Source organism: Podarcis bocagei (assembly GCF_964188305.1).
Source record: "Podarcis bocagei genome assembly, chromosome: 1".
Lineage (NCBI taxonomy): Eukaryota > Metazoa > Chordata > Lepidosauria > Squamata > Lacertidae > Podarcis > Podarcis bocagei.
The window spans coordinates 13,988,944-14,012,059 of NC_138125.1; the positions used below are offsets into that span (position 1 = coordinate 13,988,944).

The 23,116-nt window shown below is 48.3% G+C and overlaps 2 long non-coding RNA genes across 2 annotated transcripts; both read left to right on the forward strand.

The window, feature by feature from the left end:
* Nucleotides 1–2,668: 2,668 nt before the first annotated feature.
* LOC308597853 lies at nt 2,669–3,600 on the forward strand. The gene is made up of 2 exons (XR_014013207.1): nt 2,669–3,277; nt 3,405–3,600. It is a non-coding gene; the product is annotated as an uncharacterized lncRNA (long non-coding RNA).
* A 10,233-nt stretch (nt 3,601–13,833) lies between these two features.
* On the forward strand, nt 13,834–20,485 carry LOC308597591. Its single transcript, XR_014013071.1, has 5 exons — nt 13,834–14,528; nt 14,580–15,887; nt 15,969–17,597; nt 18,672–18,753; nt 19,342–20,485. It is a non-coding gene; the product is annotated as an uncharacterized lncRNA (long non-coding RNA).
* The last annotated feature ends 2,631 nt before the right edge of the window (nt 20,486–23,116 follow it).

The window sequence follows — 23,116 nt, forward strand, 5'->3', positions numbered from 1 at the left end:
AGGGGGGCACCTGGTACTGGGGATAAGAGCTTCACTCATGCACAGGAATCAGATGTGGTACTACAGAAACCTGTTAAAAGGACAAGAAATTTCAAGAAGCAAACACCTGGAGAGAATGACATGTGGTTTCAGTTGTCTCTCTACTAATGTGCAGAGAAAAGGAAACAAGTGAAGCAAATACTACTCTAAATAGAGGATAGCAAATATGATCTAACAGACATTACTGAAACCTGGTGGAATGAGACTCATGACTGGAATGTAGAAATGGAGGGGTAAAACCTGTACAGAAGCAATAGACCAAGCAGGAAGAGAGGAGGAGTAGCACTATGTGTGAAGAAATCCATGACCTGAAGCCTGGAAGGCGTATTGAGAGTATTTGGATGAAAACTGGAGGAGAGAGGGAAAAAACTGACTTTCCTGTGGGTGTCTGCTAAGGACCACCAAGCCAAACTTAACACCTGGGTGATGCCTTCCTACAGCAGATTACCAAAGATTATAAAAGGAGATATAGAATAGCCATGGGTGACTTCAACTACCCCTATATCTGTTGGAATTCAAACTCTTCCAAGAATGTAAAGTCCAATAGTGAGTGATGGTGGGCTGTTATTCCCATGAGTTGCTAGCACCAGGAGAAAAGGAATAGCTCTTCCCATGAGAGGAGGAGGTTGCTCCCCCTATTAAGGAAGGGTGCTCTTCCCTCCATGGGAGGAGTAAAGGCTGCTCTTCCCGTGAGAGGATGAGGCTGCTCGACTCGGTTGAGAAGGATGCAGCTCTCCCCGTGAGTGAAGGTGGGCTGTTATTCCCATGAGTTGCTAGCACCAGGAGAAAAGGAATAGCTCTTCCCATGAGAGGAGGAGGTTGCTCCCCCTATTAAGGAAGGGTGCTCTTCCCTCCATGAGAGGAGAAAAGGCTGCTCTTCCCGTGAGAGGATGAGGCTGCTCGACTCGGTTGAGAAGGATGCAGCTCTCCCCGTGAGTGAAGGTGGGCTGTTATTCCCATGAGTTGCTAGCACCAGGAGAAAAGGAATAGCTCTTCCCATGAGAGGAGGAGGTTGCTCCCCCTATTAAGGAAGGGTGCTCTTCCCTCCATGGGAGGAGTAAAGGCTGCTCTTCCCGTGAGTGGATGAGGCTGCTCGTCTCGGAAGAGAAGGAGGCAGCTCTCCCCGTGAGTAAAGGTGGGCTGTTATTCCCATGAATTGCTTGCACCAGGAGAAAAGGAATAGCTCTTCCCATGAGAGGAGGAGGTTGCTCCCCCTATTAAGGAAGGGTGCTCTTCCCTCCATGGGAGGAGTAAAGGCTGCTCTTCCCGTGAGTGGATGAGGCTGCTCGACTCGGTTGAGAAGGAGGCAGCTCTCCCCGTGAGTGAAGGTGGGCTGTTATTCCCCTGAGGTGCTTGCACCAGGAGAAAAGGAATAGCTCTTCCCATGAGAGGAGGAGGTTGCTCCCCCTATTAAGGAAGGGTGCTCTTCCCTCCATGAGAGGAGAAAAGGCTGCTCTTCCCTTGAGAGGATGAGGCTGCTCAACTCAGAAGAGAAAGAGACAGCTCTCCCCGTGAGTGAAGGTGGGCTGTTATTCCCCTGAGTTGCTTGCACCAGGAGAAAAGGAATAGCTCTTCCCATGAGAGGAGGAGGTTGCTCCCCCTATTAAGGAAGGGGGCTCTTCCCTCCATGAGAGGAGAAAAGGCTGCTCTTCCCGTGAGAGGATGAGGCTGCTCAACTCAGAAGAGAAAGAGACAGCTCTCCCCGTGAGTGAAGGTGGGCTGTTATTCCCCTGAGTTGCTTGCACCAGGAGAAAAGGAATAGCTCTTCCCATGAGAGGAGGAGGTTGCTCCCCCTATTAAGGAAGGGGGCTCTTCCCTCCATGAGAGGAGAAAAGGCTGCCCTTCCCGTGAGAGGATGAGGCTGCTCGTCTCGGAAGAGAAGGAGGCAGCTCTCCCCGTGAGTGAAGGTGGGCTGTTATTCCCATGAGTTGCTTGCACCAGGAGAAAAGGAATAGCTCTTCCCATGAGAGGAGGAGGTTGCTCCCCCTATTAAGGAAGGGGGCTCTTCCCTCCATGAGAGGAGAAAAGGCTGCCCTTCCCGTGAGTGGATGAGGCTGCTCTCATTCCCATGAGTTGATTGCACCAGAAGAAAAGGAATACCGTATTTTTCGCTCCATAAGACGCAGCAGACCATAAGGCGCACCTAGTTTGGGGAGGAGGAAAACAAGAAAAAATTATTCTGAATCCCAGAAGCCAGAACTGCAAGAGGGATCTGGCTTCTGGGATACCGTGTGGCTTTTCTGGCTTCTCTGATAACCGCACCAAGCCCCTTCAGGGCAGCGAGATGAAGGCTCCCCCTGCCTGAAGAGGCTGCGCACGGCTAAGGCAGAAGCCAGGGCAGGCACGTCGCTGAAGGGGCACTGCGCACTTCCCCCTTGGGAATTGTGCAGCTCCTCTTCAGCAAAGCTGGAGAAGTAACAGGAGTCCCTTCTGTTCCTCTTCCGGCTTCGCATGACCGGTGCGTCATTGAAGGGGAGCTGCGCAGTTCTCTTTTTGTGCAGCGCCTCTCCTTCATAGGAGAGGCACTGTGCAGAGAGGGAAAACTGTGCAGTGCCCCTTTAGTAAAGCTGGAAAAGGAACAGAAGGAGACCCTTCTGTTCCTCCTCCAGCTTCCAGAAACTGCGAAGCCGGAGGAGAAACAGGAGGAGTCTCTTCTGTTCCTCCGCCGGCTTCGCATGATAGGCGCATCGCTGAAGGGGTGCTGCGCATTTCTCTCTCTCTGCGCAGCGCCCCTACAGCGAAGCTGGAGAAGGAACAGAATGAGACCCTTCTGTTCCTCCTCCGGCATCGCATGACAGGTGCGTCGCTGAAGGGGCACCGCGCAGTTCTTTCTCTCTGGGCAGGGCCTCTCCTTCACAGGAGAGACGCTGCGCAGAGAGGGAGAACGACGCAGCGCCCCTTCAGCAAAGCTGGAGAAGGAATACAAGGAGACCCTTCTGTTCCTCCTCCAGCTTCCAGGACAGGCGCGTCACCGCTAAGCCAGAGGAGGAACAGAAGGAGTCCTTTCTGTTCCTAATCTGGCTTTGCAGAACAGGCGCTGCACAGAGAGGTGGGAGCTGTGCAGCACCCCTTCAGCGAAGCAGGAGGAGGGACAGAAGGGGTTCCTCCTCCTGCTTCGCTGAAGGGGCGCTGCGCAGCTCTACCTCTCTGCTCAGCACCATTTGTTCCGTAAGACGCACTCACATTTCCCCTTATTTTTTAGGAGGAAAAAAGTGCCTCTTATGGAGCGGAAAATACGGTAGCTCTTCCCATGAGAGGAGGAGGTTGCTGTCCCTATTAAGGAAGGGAGCTCTTGCCTCCATGAGAGGAGAAAAGGCTGCTCTTCCTGTTAGAGAATAAGGCTGCTCAACTCAGAAGAGAAAGAGGCAGCTCTCCCCGTGAGTGAAGGTGGGCTGTTATTCCCATGAGTTGCTTGCACCAGGAGAAAAGGAATAGCTCTTCCCATGAGAGGAGGAGGTTGCTCCCCCTATTAAGGAAGGGGGCTCTTCCCTCCATGAGAGGAGAAAAGGCTGCCCTTCCCGTGAGAGGATGAGGCTGCTCGTCTCGGAAGAGAAGGAGGCAGCTCTCCCCGTGAGTGAAGGTGGGCTGTTATTCCCATGAGTTGCTTGCACCAGGAGAAAAGGAATAGCTCTTCCCATGAGAGGAGGAGGTTGCTCCCCCTATTAAGGAAGGGGGCTCTTCCCTCCATGAGAGGAGAAAAGGCTGCCCTTCCCGTGAGTGGATGAGGCTGCTCTCATTCCCATGAGTTGATTGCACCAGAAGAAAAGGAATACCGTATTTTTCGCTCCATAAGACGCAGCAGACCATAAGGCGCACCTAGTTTGGGGAGGAGGAAAACAAGAAAAAATTATTCTGAATCCCAGAAGCCAGAACTGCAAGAGGGATCTGGCTTCTGGGATACCGTGTGGCTTTTCTGGCTTCTCTGATAACCGCACCAAGCCCCTTCAGGGCAGCGAGATGAAGGCTCCCCCTGCCTGAAGAGGCTGCGCACGGCTAAGGCAGAAGCCAGGGCAGGCACGTCGCTGAAGGGGCACTGCGCACTTCCCCCTTGGGAAACTGTGCAGCTCCTCTTCAGCAAAGCTGGAGAAGCAACAGGAGTCCCTTCTGTTCCTCTTCCGGCTTCGCATGACCGGGGCGTCATTGAAGGGGAGCTGCGCAGTTCTCTCCTTCATAGGAGAGGCGCTGCGCAGAGAGGGAAAACTGTGCAGTGCCCCTTTAGTAAAGCTGGAGAAGGAACAGAAGGAGACCCTTCTGTTCCTCCTCCAGCTTCCAGAATCTGCGAAGCCAGAGGAGAAACAGGAGGAGTCTCTTCTGTTCCTCCTCCGGCTTCGCATGATAGGCGCATCGCTGAAGGGGTGCTGCGCATTTCTCTCTCTCTGCGCAGCGCCCCTACAGTGAAGCTGGAGAAGGAACAGAATGAGACCCTTCTGTTCCTCCTCCGGCATCGCATGACAGGTGCGTCGCTGAAGGGGCACCGCGCAGTTCTTTCTCTCTGGGCAGGGCCTCTCCTTCACAGGAGAGACGCTGCGCAGAGAGGGAGAACGACGCAGCGCCCCTTCAGCAAAGCTGGAGAAGGAATACAAGGAGACCCTTCTGTTCCTCCTCCGGCTTCCAGGACAGGTGCGTCGCCGCTAAGCCGGAGGAGGAACATAAGGAGTCCCTTCTGTTCCTAATCTGGCTTTGCCGGATAGCCACTGCACAGAGAGGGGGGAGCTGTGCAGCACCCCTTCAGCAAAGCAGGAGGAGGGACAGAAGGGGTTCCTCCTCCTGCTTCGCTGAAGGGGCGCTGCGCAGCTCTACCTCTCTGCTCAGCACCATTTGTTCCGTAAGACGCACTCACATTTCCCCTTATTTTTTAGGAGGAAAAAAGTGCCTCTTATGGAGCGGAAAATACGGTAGCTCTTCCCATGAGAGGAGGAGGTTGCTGTCCCTATTAAGGAAGGGAGCTCTTGCCTCCATGAGAGGAGAAAAGGCTGCTCTTCCTGTTAGAGGATGAGGCTGCTCAACTCAGAAGAGAAAGAGACAGCTCTCCCCGTGAGTGAAGGTGGGCTGTTATTCCCATGAGTTGCTTGCATCAGGAGAAAAGGAATAGCTCTTCCCATGAGAGGAGGAGGTTGCTCCCCCTATTAAGGAAGGGTGCTCTTCCCTCCATGAGAGGAGAAAAGGCTGCTCTTCCCGTGAGAGGATGAGGCTGCTCGACTCGGTTCAGAAGGAGGCAGCTCTCCCCGTGAGTGAAGGTGGGCTGTTATTCCCCTGAGTTGCTTGCAACAGGAGAAAAGGAATAGCTCTTCCCATGAGAGGAGGAGGTTGCTCCCCCTATTAAGGAAGGGTGCTCTTCCCTCCATGGGAGGAGAAAAGGCTGCCCTTCCCGTGAGAGGATGAGGCTGCTCGACTCGGTTGAGAAGGAGGCAGCTCTCCCCATGAGAGAAGGTGGGCTGTTATTCCCCTGAGGTGCTTGCACCAGGAGAAAAGGAATGCCGTATTTTTCACTTCAAAGGACACACCAGACCATAAGGCGCACGTAGTTTTGGGAGGAGGAAAACAAGAAAAAATTATTCTGAATCCCAGAAGCCAGAAGAGCAAGAGGGATCTGGCTTCAGGGATACCGTGTGGCTGTTCTGGCTTCTGGGATGACCGCACCAAGCCTCTTCAGGGCAGCGAGATGAAGGTTCCCCCTGCCCGAAGAGGCTGCGCACAGTTAAGGCAGAAGCCAGGACAGGCACATTGCTGAAGGGGCGCTGTGCAGTTCTCCCTCGGAAAACTGTGCAGCTACTCTTCAGCGAAGCTGGAGAAGGAACAGAAGGAGTCCCTGCTGTTCCTCTTCCGGCTTTGCATGACAGGTGTGTCGCTGAAGTGGCGATGCACAGTTTTCTCTCTGTGCAACGCCTCTCCTTCACAGAAGAGGTGCTGCGCAGAGAGGGAGAACTGCGCAGCGCCCCTTCAGCGAAGCTGGAAAAGGAACAGAAGGAGAACCTTCTTTTGCTCCTTCAGCTTCCAGGACGCCGCGAAGCCAGAGGAGGAACAGAAGTAGTCCCTTCTCTTCCTCCTCCGGCTTCACATGACAGGCACGTCCCTGAAGGGGTGCGGCGCAGTTCTCTCTCTCTGAGCAGCGCCTCTCCTTCACAGGAGAGGCGCTGCGCAGAGAGGGAGTACTGCACAGCAATCCTTCAGCGAAGCTGGATAAGGAACAGAAGGAAACCCTTCTCTTCCGCCTCCGGCTTCCAGGACAGGGGCGCCGCCACGAAACCAGATGAGGAACAGAAGGAGTCCCTTCTGTTCCTCCTCCGGCTTCGCAGTACAGGCGCTTAACAGAGAGGGAGAGCTGCGCAGCGCCCCTTCAGCGAAGCTGGAAAAGGAACAGAAGGAGAACCTTCTTTTCCTCCTTCAGCTTCCAGGACGCCGCGAAGCCAGAGGAGGAACAGAAGTAGTCCCTTCTCTTCCTCCTCCGGCTTCACATGACAGGCACGTCGATGAAGGGGTGCGGCGCAGTTCTCTCTCTCTGGGCAGCGCCTCTCCTTCACAGGAGAGGCGCTGCGCAGAGAGGGAGTACTGCGCAGCGATCCTTCAGCGAAGCTGGATAAGGAACAGAAGGAAACCCTTCTCTTCCAGCTCCGGCTTCCAGGACAGGGGCGCCGCCGCAAAACCAGATGAGGAACAGAAGGAGTCCCTTCTGTTCCTCCTCCGGCTTCGCAGGACAGGCCCTGAACAGAGAGGGAGAGCTGCGCAGCGCCCCTTCAGTGAAGCGGGAGGGGGAACAGAAGGGGCTCCGTTCCTCCTCCCGCTTCGCTGAAGGAGCACTGCGCAGCTCTACCTCTCTGCGCAGCGCCATTCGTTCCATAAGACACACTCACATTTCCCCTTATTTTTAAGGAGGAAAAAAGTGTGTCTTATGGAGCGAAAAATACGGCAGCTCTCCCCGTGAGTGAAGGTGGGATGTTATTCCCTTGAGTTGCTTTCCCCAGGAGAAAAGGAATAGCTCTTCCCATGAGAGGAGGAGGTTGCTCCCCCTATTAAGGAAGGGGGCTCTTCCCTCCATGAGAGGAGAAAAGGCTGCCCTTCCCGTGAGTGGATGAGGCTGCTCGACTCGGTTGAGAAGGAGGCAGCTCTCCCCATGAGAGAAGGTGGGCTGTTATTCCCATGAGTTGCTTGCAACAGGAGATAAGGAATAGCTCTTCCCATGAGAGGAGGAGGTTGCTCCCCCTATTAAGGAAGGGGGCTCTTCCCTCCATGAGAGGAGTAAAGGCTGCTCTTCCCGTGAGAGGATGAGGCTGCTCGACTCGGTTGAGAAGGAGGCAGCTCTCCCCATGAGAGAAGGTGGGCTGTTATTCCCATGAGTTGCTTGCAACAGGAGAAAGGGAATACCGTATTTTTCGCTCCATAAGACGCAGCAGACCATAAGGCGCACGTAGTTTTGGGAGGAGGAAAACAAGAAAAAATCTGAATTCCAGAAGCCAGAAGAGCAAGAGGGATCTGGCTTCTGGGATACCGTGCGGCTGTTCTGGCTTCTGGGATAACCATGCCAAGCCCCTTCAGGGCAGCAAGATGAAGGCTCCCCCTGCCTGAAGAGGCTGTGCATGGCTAAGGCAGAACCCAGTACAGGCGCCTCGGTGAAGGGGCACTGCGCACTTCTCTCTCTCCGCGCAGCGCTTCTCCTTCACAAGGGAGGCGCTGCGCAGAGACGGAGAACTGCGCAGCCCCCCTTCAGCGAAGCTGGAGAAGGAACAGAAGGAGTCACTTCTGTTCCTCCTCCAGCTTCGCATAACAGGTGCATCGCTGAAGGGACGCTGTGCAGTTCTCTCTCTCCGCACAGCAGCTCTCCTTCCTAGGGGAGGCGCTGCGCAGAGAGGGAGAACTGCGCAGTGCCCCGTCAGTGAAGCCGGAGAAGGAACAGAAGGATACCCTCCTGTTTCTCCTCCGGCTTCCAGTACAGGTGCGTCGCCGCAAAGCCAGATGAGGAACAGAAGGAGTCCCTTCTGTTCCTCCTCCAGCTTTGCAGGACAGGCGCTGCGCAGAGAAGGAGAGCTGCACAGCGCCCCTTCAGCGAAGCGGAAGGAGGAACAAAAGGAGCTCCGTTCCTCCTCCCACTTCACTTAAGAGTGCTGCACAGCTCTACCTGTCTGCGCAGCGCCATTTGCTCCATAAGATGCCCTCACATTTCCCCTTATTTTTTAGGAGGAAAAAAGTGCCTCTTATGGAGCGAAAAATACGGTGCCTCTTCCCCTGAGAGGAGGAGGTTGCTCCCCCTATTAAGGAAGGGTGCTCTTCCCTTCATGGGAGGAGTAAAGGCTGCTCTTCCCGTGAGTGGATGAGGATGCTCATCTCGGAAGAGAAGGAGGCAGCTCTCCCCATGAGTGAAGATGGGCTGTTATTCCCATGAGTTGCTTGCACCAGGAGAAAAGGAATAGCTCTTCCCATGAGAGGAGGAGGTTGCTCCCCCTATTAAGGAAGGGTGCTCTTCCCTCCATGGGAGGAGTAAAGGCTGCTCTTCCCGTGAGTGGATGAGGCTGCTCGTCTCGGAAGAGAAGGAGGCAGCTCTCCCCGTGAGAGAAGGTGGGCTGTTATTCCCATGGGTTGCTTGCACCAGGAGAAAAGGAATAGCTCTTCCCATGAGAGGAGGAGGTTGCTCCCCCTATTAATGAAGGGTGCTCTTCCCTCCATGGGAGGAGAAAAGGCTGCTCTTCCCATGAGAGGATGAGGCTGCTCGTCTCGGAAGAGAAGGAGGCAGCTCTCCCCGTGAGTGAAGGTGGGCTGTTATTCCCATGAGTTGCTTGCACCAGGAGAAAAGGAATAGCTCTTCCCATGAGAGGAGGAGGTTGCTCCCCCTATTAAGGAAGGGTGCTCTTCCCTCCATGGGAGGAGTAAAGGCTGCTCTTCCCGTGAGTGGATGAGGCTGCTCGTCTCCGAAGAGAAGGAGGCAGCTCTCCCCGTGAGAGAAGGTGGGCTGTTATTCCCATGGGTTGCTTGCACCAGGAGAAAAGGAATAGCTCTTCCCATGAGAGGAGGAGGTTGCTCCCCCTATTAAGGAAGGGGGCTCCTCCCTCCATGAGAGGAGAAAAGGCTGCCCTTCCCGTGAGAGGATGAGGCTGCTCGACTCGGAAGAGAAGGAGGCAGCTCTCCCCGTGAGTGAAGGTGGGCTGTTATTCCCCTGAGTTGCTTGCACCAGGAGAAAAGGAATAGCTCTTCCCATGAGAGGAGGAGGTTGCTCCCCCTATTAAGGAAGGGGGCTCTTCCGTCCATAAGAGGAGAAAAGGCTGCTCTCCCCGTGAGAGGAAGCTGACCGCCACACAAAGCACCGCCACCTGCCGCACCCCTGCCTCACACCATGTATCTAGGCCTCAGCTCTGGGCCCCAAGGAACCCAGAATGGCAATGATCAGCAGCTTTTCACCATTCAACCCAGCATCACGAGACTGGGAAACGTACGTCTCCAGTTTCACCTTCCTCCTAGAAGCCAAAAGGGGTCACCAACGACGCCAAGAAGAGGGTGATATTCTTCAGCGTCTGCGGAGACGAGACGTTCGAAATCGCACGGGCTCTCCTTGCACTTGAAGACTTCACTACTGTTTCTTACAAAACAATAATGGAACGGCTGAAGGGGCACTTCTCGCTGCAGCCCTCAGTGGTGGCTTGTCAAAATGCCCCTGGGGAAACCATAACTGGGTATGTGACCTACCTCCGCCAAGCCGCCCGGTTCTGCAACTTCTCAGAATTGGAGAACATGCTTCGTGACCGCCTCATTGTTGGTCTGAAAGATGAGAAGCTGCAACGATGCCTCTACACCAAGAAGGACCGAACGTTCCAGGTCGCTCTGGAGAAGGACTTGGCAACTGAAGCTGCCAAGAGGTTGACACAAGAGGCATGGGCGAACCTGCCGTCCCAACTGAGGGTCCACCACAAAGACCTCACCAACAACTCAGGATCCGACAAGGAGGTGCACTCATGCAGCGCACAGACCACAGCTGCCTCGACGAGAAGGAGGGAAGTGCGCAAGCTGCGGGGAGAGTCACGAGAGGAGAACCTGCCATTTCCGCAATGCAGAGTGTTGGCAGTGTGGAAAATCCAAACACATTGCCCGGGTGTGTCGGGCTTGGCCCACCCGATGCCAGACATCAGATGACCGATCCAAGAGCCCCAGGTCCTGGGGCTCAACGCACCAAGGCAACTCGATGGAGATCACAGACTGCCAGGTATATCAGTTGCCCCGCCCCAACATAGAAAAAAATTATGTAGTGGTACAGATAGAGGGGGCCCCATGCCGCATGGAGCTTGGCACGGGTTCAACTCTATCCATAATCTCGGCAAGGGCCTTAAGGAAACTGTGCCCTAGTAGGGGTCCCAAACTCAGGCTGGCCCCATTCACTCTCTGGGACTTCCAGAAATGTAAGGTCCCCACAATAGGGGTGGGGACCTTCAGGGTGCAATATCAAGGGTGGACGCTGCAACTGGACTTGCTTGTGATCAAGGGCCCCTACGTTAGCTTACTGGGATTGGCATGGTTTGGACCACTGGGGCTAGCCATCACGGGGGTGAACCGCACTAGCTTACAAGTGGATGTGGATGTCATATGCAAGGCATTTTTGGGGATTTTCGATGACCTGTCAGACTCAAGGCCCGCCGGATCTTGTTCGCCCTGAAACCCCGTATATATGAGGAATTGGACCGGCTCGTGGAGCAAGGAGTGCTGGATCCTGTGCCTAATGCCCCCTGGGAAACCCCGATCATCACACCCGTCAAGCCTAATGGTTCGGTCCACATCTGCGCAGACTACAAATGTACCATAAACAAGGCCCTCGTGGCCCACACATACCCAGTGCCTGTGGTCAGCCATGTCCTTGCCACCCTGGCTGGGTCAATTTTTTTGGGCAAGCTGGACTTTGCCCAAGCCTATCAACAGTTGCCAGCGGATGAGGCCACAGCAGAGGTACAGACGATTGTGATGCATAGAGGAGCGTTCAAGGTAAAGCGGCTGCAATTCGGTGTCAGCATGGCACCAGGCATATTCCAGAGTCTAATGGACTCTCTCCTGGCACCCCCTTCTTCCATGATGCATTGATTGCCGGGCCTATGCCAGAGGAGTTTGAGGACTGCCTCTGCACCATTCCGCACCGTTTCCAGATGGCGGGTCTCAAGGTGAAGCGGGAAAAGTGTCTACTGGGTGTGCCTCAGGTGGACTTTCTGAGATTTATGGTGGACGCAGAAGGGGTCAACATGACTGGGGTCAAGGTACGGGCCATTTGTGATGCCCCAGAGCCCAAGGGCAAGACTCAACTTCAGGCCTTCTTGGGACTATTGAACTTTTACCATGCCTTCCTTCCCCATAAGGCGGCGGTAGCGGAGCCCCTACACAGACTCCTGGACAAGTGGGCTCCTTGGGCACTGCCAGGAGGCCGCAGTCCAGGCAGTCAAGGACTTGCTTGTCTCAAACTCAGTCTTGGCACACTTTGACAAGAGGCTGCCGGTGGTGCTAGCATGTGACGCCTCGCCCTACGGCATCGGCGCTGTCCTGGGACACCAACTCCCAGATGCAAGAGAGGTGCCAGTGGCGTACTTTTCCCAGACACTCGCCGCAGCCGAGCGGAACTACTCGCAAATCAACAAGGAGGGTCTGGCAATCGTGAAGGGAGTAAAAAAATTCCATGATTTCTTGTACGGGTGGCCCTTTACCGTGATGACTGACCACAAGCCGTTGCTTGGTTTGTTTGCCGCTGAAAAGCAGACCCCCCCCAAGTGCTGTCTCCTCGCATCCTCAGGTGGTCAATTTTCCTTGCCGGCTACCAGTATGCGCTGATTCACTGCCCTGGGAAGGAGATGGGCCATGCGGACACCCTCAGCAGGCTATTACTACTTGCACTCACGCAAGAGGTTATGATCCTGGAGCTGCTCCCCGACCGCCCCATTCAGGCACAAGAAGTTGCACACCATTCCAAGAAAGATAGGGTCATCTCTCTGGTCCTGGACTGGGTGTGGTGAGGATGGCCCAACAGCAGCCCTGGGCCAGAATTCGCAGGCTACACAACCCGTAAACATGAACTGTCGGGCCACAAAGGGTACCTGTTATGGGGAAGTCATTCCCCAGCCCCTCCGCAAAAGGGTCCTCACAGCCCTATATGAGACACATCCGGGGTAGTGAGAATGAAGGCCCTCGCCAGGCATTATGTGTGGTGGCTGGGGATTGACAGAGAGATACAGGCCTGGGTCAAACACTGCCAGGCCTGCCAAGAATCCCGCCCAGATCCCCCAAGGGCCCCATTCCAATCCTGGGAGCCCGCCCGAGCACCATGGTCATGCCTGCACGTGGACTTTGTTGGCCCCTTTCAGGGGAAAACATTCTTCATAGTGGTGGACTCCTACACCAAATTGCTGGAAGTCACACTAGTACCGTCCGCTTCTACGTCCGCAGCCATCCAGGTACTACGCAAGCTGTTTGCAACCCACAGACTCTGTGACACTCATCTCAGACAACGGAACCACATTTATGTCAGGAGAATTCCAGACCTTCACAGCGCAGAACACCATCCACCACGTCTGCTCTGCACCATTCCACCCTGCCACCAATGGCCAAGCAGAGTGCATGGTGTGAACCACCAAGGGCACCCTCCGCTACATGACGCAAGGGGATTGGGCGTACTGCCTTGCCACATTCCTTCTAGCACAGCACAGCACCCCCAGCTCAACGACTGGCCGGAACCCCGCTGAACTACTAATGGGCCGGCACCTCACAATCAGACTGGACCACCTTCACCCCGACAGAGCTCAGGATGAGGCAGTGGTGGGGGAAGGCAGAAACCCCCAGACCTTCATGGCCCAGCACCCAGTGTACGCAAAGAATTTTGGGGCAGGCCCTGCATGGGTACCCGCCACAGTCACCAGGGTCACGGGCCCCGTGTCGTACAAGGTGCTAACGGATGGGGGGCAATGCTGGCGCTGCCACTGCAACCAGCTATGGCGATGATTCCCGGGGGAAAACAAGGAGGAGGAGAGGTCAGAGGAGTCCCAGCGGAACAGTAGGGCAGTGAGGCCCGTAGAGCAGGAGGGGCCAGCAGGGGAGGCAGAATCAGTAAATACAGAGACGACCCGTGAGGCCAAAATGACGCCGAAACCAGAGCCACGACTGAGTGAGCTGGTTGCGCCAGACCAAACGGCCCCATCACAGCCAGCATCCTCAGAACGAGCGAGAACCCAAACCCCTGACCAGAGAACACCCCAGGCCTCAACGCATACGTAGGCGGCCAGTGTACCTTGAGGACTATGAATGCAACCTCCCGGGCAGGACTGGAACTTAAAGGCGTTATGTACTGAGTTGAATAGGATTGAATTATGTTGAATAGTTGAATTATGTACTGAGTTGAATAGGATCCAAAATACAGCAGTCTGGTTGGTCCTAGAACAATAGCATTCAGAATACAGCAGTCTGATTGGTCTGCAGGAGCCACCCAATCCAGCTTCAGGTGGAAGTGAATCTGCAACCTGATTGGCCTACAGGAGAATCCCAGAATTAGCCAGTCACATGGGGCCCATTGTGTAAATAATGTATATAAAGCAAAAGTTTTGGGGAAACTTTCTCGCTACTAGGAGCTGAATAAAGAGCATGAAATCCACACTCGACTCTGAGTATATTTCAGGAGAAAAGGCTGCTCTTCCCATGAGAGGATGAGGCTGCTCAACTCAGAAGAGAAGGAGGCAGCTCTCCCTATGAGAGAAGGGTGGGCTGTTATTCCCATGAGTTGCTTGCACCAGGAGAAAAGGAATAGCTCTTCCCATGAGAGGAGGAGGTTGCTCCATGAGAGGAGAAAAGGCTGCTCTTCCCGTGAGTGGATGAGGCTGCTCGTCTCAGAAGAGAAGGAGGCAGCTCTCCCCATGAGTGAAGGTGGGCTGTTATTCCCATGAGTTGCTAGCACCAGGAGAAAAGGAATAGCTCTTCCCATGAGAGGAGGAGGTTGCTCCCCCTATTAAGGAAGGGAGCTCTTGCCTCCATGAGAGGAGAAAAGGCTGCTCTTCCTGTTAGAGGATGAGGCTGCTCAACTCAGAAGAGAAAGAGACAGCTCTCCCCGTGAGTGAAGGTGGGCTGTTATTCCCATGAGGTGCTTGCACCAGGAGAAAAGGAATAGCTCTTCCCATGAGAGGAGGAAGTTGCTCCCCCTATTAAGGAAGGGGGCTCCTCCCTCCATGAGAGGAGAAAAGGCTGCTTTTAGTCAAAGTGTTGTTCGATATCTATTTCGCTTTTTGCTTTGAATATATAACTCCTATTCCTCTCAAAAGAGTCCCCCCTACTCCCATCATTTTCAAATTTTCTTTCAAAAGCTTTTTCTGCGTCAATTCCTGGTCTCATTCCTGGTCTCCAAATATTCAATTATGTCCACTATACTTTCAATTGTCAACCAGGAATAAAACCTGCTTGATCTTTATGGATTAGCTCATTTAAGATACTTTTTAATCTATTGGTCAAAATATCAGCAAACAACTTGTAATTATTCTTCAGTAATGAAATCGGTCTATAATTCTTTACATTCAAGGAATCAGTATCCTTCTTGGGGATCAGAGTAATATATGCTTCTTTCCAGGTATTTGGAATTTTCCTTTATTCAGGATATTATTCATAACTTCCCACAATACTAGTGTCAGTTGTCCACTAAGAATCTTACAATATTTTGCCGAAATAACATCTGGTCCTGGGGCTTTCCCCAACTTCATACATTTTATTGCCATTTATATTTCCTCCACCGTTATTTTTCGATTCAGCTGTTCACTTTTTTCTCGTGGGATTTGCTATAATTTATATCTTTGTAAACATCTCTCTATTTTCTTTGTATCCTCCTTTTCCCCACACAAGTCTTTAAAATTTCTGAAAGATCTTTCTGATTTCTTTTGGAACCTCAATTACCATATCTGCTTCTCTTATTTTATTGATTGTATTTTGACTTTGATGTGGCTTTAATTGCCATGCTAATAATTTGCCAGTTTTATTTGCCGATTCAAAATTCTTTAGTCTCATTAATTTTATCTTCCACTCCACTTCTTGGTTCACCATCATGGAAAACTGAGTTTCCAACATCTTAATATTTTGTTTTATTGGTTCATCTTTAGGCTTTATTGTTAACAATCTCTCATTCTCCATGAGGTGGGTCAGAATTTTCTCTTTCTTTTTTCCTCTTTCTCTTTTTTGAGAACTATTCTTTTGTATCAGAAAGCCTCTCATTACTGCTTTACTTGCATCCAATACAATGTCAATGCCAGTTCGTTTATTTCAGTTCCACTTGAAATAATCTTCTATTGTCTCTTTTGCTTTTTCCACTATTTTTTAATCATCAAACAGACTTTCATTCTCCATCTAAAGGATGATTGTTCTTTTCCTTTTAACTCCATATATAACAAATTATGATCTGCTAATGGCCTTGGGAGAATCTCAGTTTTGGATACTCTTGGAATTTACTCCCTGGAAGTCCATATATAATCTGTTCTTCCCAAACTTTGATTTGGTTCAGCAAAGAATGTAAACTGTTTTGTTGTAGGGGTTTTAAGTCTCCAAACGTCAGTTAATCCAAGATTATCCACTAAATCAAAAAATGATTTTGGTAACTTGACTCAAACCAACGTAGATAAATATTATTTCTTGGTAACCACGTGGTGATGCCATTTTAATTGTAAAGGGATTAACTCCTCCCTTTCTGTTGCAACATAGTAATTTGGCACAGAGTGTTTTTTTTAGTCCCCCTTTTTTCTTTTAGAAGCTATATTTTGGCATTTTAATTTTTTGCTTTTGTGAATTTTGGATTTTTGGCACTTTTCCTGATTTTTATTTTCCAATCTCTCTCTCTCTCTCTTTCTCTCCGTGTGTGTGTGTGTGTGTGTGTGTGTGTGTGGAGAATCTCTCTCTTTCTGTGTGTGTGTGTGTGAGAGAGAGAGAGAGAGAGAGTGTGTGTGTGTGTGTAGAATCCAACTGAGGAAGAAAGCTTCAAATCACTTAAGCTAACTCAGAACAATTTTATGCATAGGAGGAGATGCCTACAGGCTGGATTTGATAAACTAGGCATTTTAGAATGTGTTAAGAAAGAAAAACTCAGTGATAATGATGCCTCAAAGATATGGGGAAAGCAAAATAAATCAGCAGTCTCTGTTATCTTCGATAATATCAGAGGTGCCCAGATGATTCAAACCAAACAAGGTGGACCAGCTACTCCAAAGCTTCAAAATTTGGAAAGCGCATTTGGATTTGCAAGAAAGCATCTCATCCCACATTTGTGAAATATTTATTTAGTTCGCGGCTTGAATCCAAGATTGTAACAGCCAGATGACAATGTTCCTAACCTTGGACAGAAAAGGTTTCCATGTATTGTTTGAGAACGGAAAGTGCCAGGTGACCAGAGATGGGGAACTGTATACAGAAGCAAGTCTACTTAATAGTGTATATGAGACTAATCTTTCATAACTCCAGTCTGCAGTGCTTTATCAGCCAGAATGATGAAGCAGACTTAGAACTTTGGCACAGAAAGTTTGACCACAGAGACATTAAAGGCATTTAAGAGTTGCAATGCAAGAAGTTCGCAAGAGGGATGAAGGTAACCCTTGGTGCATCAAGCTGAGAAGTGTTGAACTCCTTTTTTTCCTCCGTGTACTCAGAAGAGAAGCACCTGAGTGCTTGATACAGTCTATGCTGATGTGTGTGGTTCCCTTAATGTTCCCTCACTAAGGAAAAATAAATACATTTTAATATCCTTGGTGATTTTCCAAGATACTGCAACGTGCATTTTCTCAAGGAGAAAAACAGAACCTTTGAGATGTTCAGAAAATACCTTGCCATGGCTCCACAGGAAACCCACAGCACTTATGGATGACAACAGTCATGAGTTTTGTTCATAAAATATGAGAACCCTCTTGGAAGAGGAAGGAATTGCACACATGAGGAGCGTTTGTCCTGCTCTACAAGAAGAACTCAGTTGCAGAGAGAAAGTTTAGGTCTCTTATGAAGATGACCCAGTGCATGCTGACTCGTACAGGCTTTCCCAAGCACAGGTGGGAAGATGCAGTAGCCAGCTACATTGAACTTTGGAACAGAAGAGAACCTAACTTGTCACACATACCTGTATTAGACAGCATCACTTATGTCTGTGTACCCAAGTAGGCCCAAGCTTGACTCCAGAGCAGAAAAAGAAATTATGGTAGAACTTTCTTCTGGGTTGCAGAGTTATGGACTTGAAAACAGGAAAAGTCAAGGTTTGATGAAGACAGTAAATCTGACAAGAGAGGAAACTTCTCAGCAGTCAGAGGGAGAAACATAAGACTTTGTGTACTTTCCTGAAGTAATACGTAGCGGTTCAGATCTGCCTTCTACTGTTCTGCCACCTACAAGAGATGATGAACAAGAAGAAAGAGATAACCAGTCTCCAAGTAGCAGTGCCATCCGACAAGATGGGATGGAGAACGATGATGAGAGGCTGCCACTTGAGGGTGATGAGAAAGCTGGTGCTGTTCCAGAACCAGATTCCAGATGCTTATGAAGACGCAACAGAAGTGTTCCACTTCCACAACATTAAGGGTACATTAAGGACTACAAATCAACAGGTAGGTATGTCTTTATGTGTGTAAATAGTCCCATTTTTCAGAGAAGCTGTAAACTACCGTATTTTTCTACCTATAAGACGCCCCCATGTATAAGATGCCCCACTATTTTGGGGGACTAAAAATTAAGAAAATGGGGGGAGATTGCCCAGAGGTGTCTTTGGGAGGCAGTTAGCAAAAAAACACTCACCCTCTGAAGCGCCACTTTCAATCGCACATGTCGCTAAAGCAGCCTATCGCCTGCCCGATCAGCAAAAGCAGCCGCAAGTCACTCCCAATTGACAGCAGCGCTAGCCAATAAACAGCGGACATTGCCGCAGTCACCAATCACCCATTCAATCACCACTCACGCTCTCCTGCTTGCTGCAACAACCATCGCACATCCCCAAAAAAGGCACTACCCATGTATAAGACGACGACCCCCCAATTTTATAATTAAATTTTGGGTAAAAAAAGGTCGTCTTATACACAGAAAAGTACGGCAACTTGTGTAGTCTTATCTTCCACAGATTCTGACAATATAGCTGAGATTGAGGTGTTGTCAGGATGCTATTAGTGGCTCCTGGTAGGTTGCCCAGGAAAGTATAAAGACAAGGGAAAGTTTCTTAAATTCTTTTTTTATTTCATTTTTTAAAAAAAGATATATTTTTTAATTTTTCATCCATTTTTATTAGGTTTTATATTTTAATACATCAATTTATCACATCATATAAAGAAGAAGAAGAAAATACAATTTCCCCAAAAAACCCTCCCCTCTATGACTTCCCTCAACTTCCTTTTCTCGTTTGTTTTTACATAATGTCGTCTTCTGCATTTTTTACTATGCCTTACATTTTTAGTGTATTAGATTTATAATGTTGTTAAACTTTCCATGCTTTATACACCATCCTCATATATGCTATATTTATTCTATTAATTGTAAGTGTTTAATCGAAACCTGCTATTTAAAACCAAGGAACAGTTAAGTTACTGAAGCTGGGGAGGATTTTTGTGGGATTTTTTTTGGGGGGGGTTAAGTAGATAAACAGTCATACAAAAGTGTTTCCCCACTTTTTTGTTGCTCCTGTTTTATTTCAGGAAGGTAATGGGCTACAAGTTAAAGCTGCCTGCTCCCCAAATGTTCCCTGGAGGGAGAGAGAGAGAGAGAGAATGCTGAAAGGTATGGGCTGCGAGTTAATGAAAGGACAGTCACTGGGGTTCCCCTTGAACATTACTCAAGTCACCCCAGGGTGCCATGGCACACTAGTTGAAAACCATCGTCTTATTTTATAAGTTGAGTTAGCTAATTCTATATATCATAGCTGTCAACGTTTCCTTTTTTTAAAGGGAAATTCCCTTATTCTGAATAGGATTCCTCGCAAGAAAAGGGAGAAGTTGACAGCTGTGCTATATAGTCCACCAATCTCATCTGCCATTCCTCCTTTGTTGGTATTGTTCCCTCTTTCCATTTCTGAGCATATATCATTCAATCTGCAATACTTGTGTAGATAAATAAATTTCCCCGTTTTGGGTTTTGTTTTTTAAATTCTGCCTGATAGAGCACACACACATCCAGACATGCACATCATCAAGCTACTTTACTGTTTTCTTGCATTTTTCAAGCCCTCTGTTTAAAACCAAGGAACTGTTAAGTTAATGAAGCTGGGGAGGATTTTTGTGGGATTTTTTCAGGGGAGGGGATTTTAAGTAGATAAAAACTCATACAAAAGTGTTTCCCCACTTTTTTGTTGCTCCTGTTTTATTTCAGGAAGATAATGGGCTACAAGTTAAAGCTGCCTGCTCCCCAAATGTTCCCTGGAGGGAGAGAGAGAGAGAGAGAATGCTGAAAGGTATGGGCTGCGAGTTAATGAAAGGACAGTCACTGGGGCTCCCCTGAACATCCATCAAGTCAGCCCAGGGTGCCACAGCATACTGGTTGAAAACCAATGGCCTACTGGAAAATAAACAGATTTGCCTGAAGTTATTGCAGAGTGAGAAGTTCCACACAAGAACCAGCAAATCAAAGTACCACTATGTGTGTAAAATAATTCAGGATGCACTTGTTGAGATGACTGCTACAGCAGAGATCAAACCTCCACTGAGAGACAGTTCAGACAACCTTCAAGTTAATATGGGACAATGTTTTAAAAAAAGAAAAAAGAAACAGATTTAATGGAATTTGCAGACCAGAAAAAGATTCTGATGGGCGATTTAACAGATGAAATGATGGAGTTTTAAAAAGTGCAAGAAGAAACATTAGATCAAATAGCTATACTTGAGATGTACCACAGAGAACTTATTCTGTGCATCAGAGGCATACCAGAAAAGCAAAACAAAGACGTAGAAGCCAAATTAATAAAAGAACTTGCATGTTGACGGGCTCCCCATAATACATTACAAGAAATTGGAAGAAGTCTTAGCACCAACACTCCAAAAACTCATGAATGATAGAATACAAAAAGGGGAAATTCCACATACATGGGAAGAAGCAAACATTGTTTTAATCCACAAACAGGGGTCATCCAGAGAAATGGTCAGCAACTACTGACCAATTTCACTTCTAAATAACTATTACAAGATTTATACAGGTATTTAATGAATAGATTAAAATTGATCTTAAAAGTAATAATTAACAAAGACCAGGCGGGGTTTCTCCTGGATCACCATATGAAAAACAATATGAGGGCAATAAGACCAGTAGTAACAGTTTGCCCTGGAGAAAATTAACCACTCTCAATTTTACCCGTAGACTGCCATCTGTCCAGATTTTCATTTGTTCTGAACTAATTTTAAGATGTATTTTAATTAATTGATTGCCTGTTTTTATGTTCTTTGTATACTGTGTTAGTTTTATGATGTTAGCCACCCTGAGCCCGGCTCCGGGGTACAAATAAATTTTATTATTACTACTACTACTACTATTATAGACCTGGTAGAATATCTAGACTGGAGACCTAATAAAAAAGCTGCCTTCATGTTGGTTGATGCTGAGAAGGCCTTCAATAATCTTTCTTGGAAATTCTTAAGAAAGGTGATAGACCTATCAGAAATGGGAGAATGCTTCACCCATGGAATAAAAGCCATCTATGAGAAGCAAAAAGCAAATTTAATAATCAATAATGAAAAGACAGAACACGTTTTGATTGAAAAAGGAACAAGAGAGGGCTGCCCCTTATCCCCTTTACTATGTATATTAACACTGGAAATACTAAATTCGGTAATCAGGAAAGAGGAAGAAATCAAAGGAATAACACTAGGAAGTCGGTATTTTAAGCTAAAAGCTTTTGCTGATGATTTGATACTAACATTAGACGATCCATTAAAGAGCATTCCCAAAGCTTTAGAAAAAATAACAGAATTTGGTGAAGTTTCAGAGTTCAAACTCAATAAAGTAAAAACAAAATTAATGGTTAAGAATATGCAGAACCAAGAGAAAACAGAATTAGAGGGGGGGAAACAGGTTTAGAGATAGTTAAAGCAAAATATATGGGTATTGAAATTACGATGAAAATGTCAATTAATATGAAGACAATTATAGAAAGATTTAGAAAGAAATTAAAAAAGACCTTGAAATCTGGTCAAGATTGAAACTGTCACTATGGGGAAGAATCTCTGTTAAAAATGAATATGCTTCCAAAGTTTCTCTTCCTATTTCAAATGATTCCAATAATAACAAAATATGATTGCTTCAAGGAATGGAGGAAATTTTTGACAGAATTTATCTGGCAAGGAAAAAAGCCCCACATCAAATATAAACTAATGACAGATAGGACAAAGAGAGGAGGTTTCGCCCTTCCAAATCTAAAAATTTATTATGTAGCAGTGTGTATAATTTGGATTAAAGATAGGATTATGTTAAGATAAATTAGATATTTTGGATATAGAAAGTTTTGACAATAGATATCTGGCCGACAATGAAGTTAAAGTCCATAAAGGTTTTACAAATCATATACAGTGGTACCTCTGGTTACGAATTTGTTCCCTAGGTCCGTTCTTAACCGGAAACTGTTCTTAACCTGAGGTACCACTGTTGGCTAATGGGGCCTCCTGATGCCGCCACACAATTTCTGTTCTCATCCTGAGGTAAAGTTCTTAACCCGAGGTCTGTAACCTGAGGTGTTTGTAACCCGAGGTGTTTGTAACCCGAGGTACCACCGTAATCAGAGGTGTGCTGTATAAGCTTTAGACTGCTTATCAATCATTGTTACAACTGTACACACCACAATGGCTATCACCACTAGAGGCCTTTTCAGCTAAAAAACTAAATATGACTGGAAATTTGGGAACATATAGTCAATTATTAAGGGAGGACTGGGGACAACCAAAGTTGAAAACATTTGTAGAAATAAGGCATTATATCACAGACTGGCTCCAATATCACCAATTAAGCAACATCTAACTTTGATAAAAAATGAGGATTTGGAAAAGAAGATTTGTTATTACAAAAAGTTTTATTAGGAAGTAATCAAAAATTATTATCAAGAGTATGATTTATTATTGGAATGGAGTTTAAAGGATGAACAAGTAAAAGAAGTACAGATTAAATGGGCACAGGACATTGGGCATGTCATACAATTGGAGCAGTGGGAAAGGCTGTTAAAGAATGGAATGATATAAAATTTACTGCATGCTATACTATAGAAGAAAATATAATGAAAATGTTTTACAGATGGCATATGACCCCAGTAAAACTTTCCAAAATATACAAATCAAACTCCAATTTATACTGGAAATGCAAGGAGGCAGAGGGCACACTGATACATTTATGGTGGGGCTGCGGAAAAGTTTTTAAAAAGGGGGTTATAATTAATGAGGAAATAGAAAAGATGCTCAGAGTTATTTTAGAGGAAAAAACCAGAGGTATATCTAATGAGTATAATAGGTAAGGGACGCAGGTGGCACTGTGGGTTAAACCACAGAGCCTAGGACTTGCCGATTCAGAAGGTCGGCGGTTCGAATCCCCGCGACAGGGTGAGCTCCCGTTGCTCGGTCCCAGCTCCTGCCCACCTAGCAGTTCGAAAGCACGTCAAAGTGCAAGTAGAGAAATAGGTACCGCTCCAGCGGGAAGGTAAACGGCGTTTCCGTGCGCTGCTCTGGTTCGCCAGAAGCTGCTTAGTCATGCTGGCCACATGACCCAGAAGCTGTACGCTGGCTCCATCGACCAATAAAGCGAGATGAGCGCTGCAACCCCAGAGTCGGTCACGACTGAACCTAATGGTCAGGGGTCCCTTTACCTTTTATAATAGGTAAAGAAATACCACAAGACAGGAAAACATTATTTTTATGTGCAACTGCTACAGCAAGGTTATTTCTCGTGAAAAATTGGAAAGGGAAACATATACCCACAAAGGAGGAACGGACTGGGGATGCAGGCACGGCCACAACTGCACTTTCCTCATAACATTATACTAATGAAGAGAAAAGGGTGGCTAATTTTCCAAATCAAAGGCCAAGGTGGGTTCAGAAGTGGCCGTGCCTTGATTGTGGGTTATGAAGTTTATTCAAGTTGAACTCAAGGAATGTGTTTTGTGTCTCTAATGATC